The sequence below is a fragment of the Oncorhynchus mykiss genome, chromosome 2 (genome assembly GCF_057628025.1).
Source record: "Oncorhynchus mykiss isolate SJ-2025 chromosome 2, ASM5762802v1, whole genome shotgun sequence".
Classification (NCBI taxonomy): domain Eukaryota; kingdom Metazoa; phylum Chordata; class Actinopteri; order Salmoniformes; family Salmonidae; genus Oncorhynchus; species Oncorhynchus mykiss.
In genome coordinates this window covers 61,953,318-61,957,668 of record NC_143023.1, presented here as the reverse complement: position 1 = coordinate 61,957,668, position 4,351 = coordinate 61,953,318, and positions in this window count along the sequence as shown.

Genomic DNA, 4,351 nt, shown 5'->3' with positions numbered 1-4,351 from the left:
TAAGAAGCTAACATCTGGAATTGTTTTAAGATGGTCATAACAAGTATCACTTACCTATTTGAGTTTGATATTTAAGACCCCTTAAAGTATCCCCCCCAATTTTGTTTACATTTGGTCTTACTACTATTAGCCCATACAAACATATTGAATAACAGTTTCATACATGAATAAACAGATAGTAAAAAAACATTGTATGTCCTATATCTTTTTACATTTATTTTAACATGGATTTAACTCCTTATTTCAGGCAGTAAACTATCTCCGTATGTGTAGTGAATATATATATATATATAATTATTGTGACAGTGAATCATTTTTCTTCTTTTGGCTCTATACTCCAAAGGTTTCGATTTGAAATCAAACAATCACTATGAAGTTCGTGTGCAGACTGTCACCCAATTACAAATTAATTGTTTCATTTTGGAGTCACTTTTTTGTAAATAAGAATATGTTTCTAAAAACTTCTACATTCATGTAGATGGAACCATGATTATGGATAATCCGGGATATATAGGGGGGGGGGGGTATGATATGTGTGTCTAACTTTTTCACTCATCAGATCAGCTGTACGGACTTCAGACGAGTCCCAAGATGCTTGTGGGGGTTGCGAAGCAAAACATAGAACACCTTAGTGTTCGTGATAGTCTCATCTTTCTATAGAGGCCAAACCGCTCGGACGCCACAGACCAATGAGAAGACCGTTTTAGCTATGTCGCCTTTCATCTAAGATGTGGAAGTGCGACATTGGCGGATGCGAGGGTTTGAGACATATCCAATGCAAAAAACAACAACATATGTCTAGCTTAAACTGACAGATTTGTAAGGCGATTTTTGTAGTATGCATTGCTCCTGTCAAATAAATCCTACTGAATTAAAGTAAGTACAATTTAAGTCAAGGGCATATTGCACTTTTCATTATGCATTTTCTCTCACAACGTTGGTGTAAACAACATACAGAAGTTGCCTCCATAGATGTTTTCTGTTGAACCCTGAACATAATTTCCTCCTTTCTTCATCCGCACTTCCTGTTCAACAGCATGTGTGTCTCTCTCTTTGAGGTGTAAATGAAGAAGCATTCCACATACCCTTTACTGCCCTTTGATGCTGAACCGTAGCAGTGTTTCACACAGGAAAGAGGAACAGAGAGCAGAGCACCCACTGCCAGTGGACTGCTCACATGACTAAAAAGGTTTAGTATCCTTTCTAAGAAGATAGTCATGAGGAGATCCCCCTGCCTAGTTAGCCAATGGAGACTAGACACATGGGGGTTAACCAATTGACCCACGTTACATACCCCAGATGTACAGATGTATGTATAAAGGAAGATATACAGTATTGCTGTGCTTTGATAGGATGTTGTTGGAAAGCAGTGTGATCCAACAGTTGAAATATTTGCATAATTTTGCTCTATTGCTCAATGAGCCATGTTTCATGAGAACTGTAACATTCCATGAATGGATTGCCAGAATCTTGCTCCTTGTTTCCTACCAGTGCTAGTCTGTGTCATGAGCTTACATCAGAGAATGGTCTTGCAGAGACAGATTCTTGCTTGAGAAGGTGGTGGTAGTTCAAGGTCTACCTGAAAGAATGGGGAGGGATGTGTCTAAGTTCATAGAAGAAAAATTATATTGGTTTGAAATTTAGAATCGAGAAACAGGTCATATACAAAGTACAGTACAGTATTTGAGCTGGTTGCGAGAGCAGGTTATGTTGGAATGTTCACTTGCTTGAGTAAGCCAAGCTTTCAGTTTAAGTTTCCCTGTCAGAAGTGATTTTGATATTCTGTGAGAGAGGATTTAATTTTCCACAAGTATGAGGACCGCTTTCTGTCCACTCTCCTCACAACTGTCAGCTCAGGTTCCCATCTGTATAAGTAGGAGGAGGTTTCCCTAGACACTGACCCTGGGTCAGTTTTGCATTTCCCCCACTAATGGTTAAGGTCTTTATTCTGTTAGGGGAAGCTCATCCTAGATCTGCACCCTGGCGTTCCTCTCTCACTGGGGGGATGTTTGAACTGAACTGAAGCCATGATGGAGGTGAGGATTCCCAGGTCCCTTAGGACTGTGCTAGGGGATTATCAACATAGAGACCAGAGTGGATGGTTGAGTGCTTACTCACTCTTCCATCAGAGACATGCAGTAAGAGCAGGCACGTGCACAGATAGAGGTCTACCAGTGCCCAGACAGGAGAGCGTTAGTGTCAAGCCTGCTTGTAATAAAAGCCTGGATGAGTCTCTATATCAGTCCGAGAGAGAAACGGGCACACCTTGGTAATGTTTCTCATGTGGTAAACTATTTTGCTCACATTCCTGATGTGTGATTCGAAATTGAGTTCAGAATCTAAAATAACATCAAGGTTTTATACCTGGTGTTTTATCTTTATTGCCTGTGAAATAAAATGTGTAGACAGATTCTCTCTCAGTGCTTTGGCTCCAACAATAAGCACCTCGGTTTTGTCTTGATTTAGCTAGAGGAAATTGTGAGCCATCCAAGTATTTAAATCACTAATACAGTCTAATAATTTATCCGTGGGGCTAAAATCCTTTGGTGACACAGAAATGTAAAATTGTGTATCGTCTGCGTAGCAGTGAAAATCAATACTGTGCTTTCTGGTAACACTGCCAAGGGGTAACCTATAGACTGTATATAAATTAAACAGTACCAACCCAAAATTAAACCTTGTGACAACTCTTGACCAGTTAAATAGGTCCTAAACCAATTTAGAACTGGACCGGAGAGGCCAATCCACCTCTCCAGTCTGTCCAGAAGGACATCCTGGCCAACAGTGTCGACTGCAGCAGTTAAATCCAAGAGTACAAAGACAGAGAGCTGTTGGGCATCTGTGTTGGCTTTAAGACAATTTAAGAAAAAAATGTTGGAGATTGGCCTAAAATTGCTAAGAGCTGAAGAATCTACATTATTTTTCTTCAGAAGGGGTTTCGTCATATCAGTTTTTATTGCAGTGGGGAAAGTGCCTGTGAACCGGGAGAGAATAGCTTGCACTTCTTCAAAACAGTTTTTAATTGCATATCTGAAGAAGGTGGTGGGGATATGATCGAGCATGCAGGTAGAAGGCTTAAGTTGTGATATCACTTTCCTGATCATGTCTGTGTCAACCAGGGAAATTAAATCCACAGTGCTTTTGTGTGATAGGCTAGGGCACATATCATAAAAATTCTCAGCAGGTCTTGTTTGACTGATCCCCAGCCTAATGTTTGTTATCTTATCTCTGAAATATGCCGCAAACTCATCACATTTAGATGTGGAGGAAAGTTCAGTTAGCTTTGCGGGGGTAGGAGTTATCAGGCCATCAATGGTCGAGAAGAGCACTCTCTAATTATTCTGATTATTAGGGATCAAGTTAGAAAAATGAGCCCGTCTGGCATTTCTAATTGCCTTGTTAGATATGCCAAGTTGCTCTCTCAAAATATCATAATGGACCTGCAACTTTGACTTTCTCCACTTCTGCTCTGCCTTTCTGCAATTTCTCTTTAATTGATTCATTTCCTCACTCATTCAAATGGCTCTATGTTTGGAGGTGTCCTTTTTCAACTTTGCTGGAGCTATGGCATCAATGGTTGCCCTAAATTTGCTATTAAAGTTGTCAACTAAATCATCACAACGGGAAGACAGAATAGGTGATGGAGTGTTGTTCATACGAGGTAAGATAATGTTTCTTAATAATGAGTTCAGTATTACCCTGTGCTATGGGCAACAAGGTAATAAAATATACACAGTGGTGATTAAATAAAGCAACATCACCAGTACAGTATCTACAGAGGGTAGTGCATACGACCCAGTACATCACTGGGGCCAAGCTTCCTGCCATCTAGGACCTATATAATAGGCCGTGTCAGAGGAAAGCCCATAAAATTGTCAGAGACTCCAGTCACCCAAGTCATAGACTGTTTTCTCTGCTACCGCACGCCAAGCGGTACCGGAGCGCCAAGTCTAGGACCTAAAGGCTCCTTAACAGCTTCTACCCCCAAGCCATAAGACTGCTGTACAATTAATCAAATGGCCACTGGGCTATTACATTGACCCCCCCCCCCCCCCCTCCATTTGTTTTTTACACTGCTGCTACTCCTGTTTATTATCTATGCATAGTCACTTTACCCTTACCTACATGTACAAATGAACTCAACTAACCTGTACCCCCGCACACTGACTCGGTACCCCCTATATATAGACTCTTTATTGTTATGTTATTGTGTTACCTTTTATGATTGTTATTTTAATTGTATTTTTTACTTTAGTTCATTTGGTAAATATTTTCTTAACTCTTCTTGAACTGCACTGTTGGTTAAGGGCTTTTAAGTAAGCATTTCACGGTAAGGTGACAAATAAAGTTT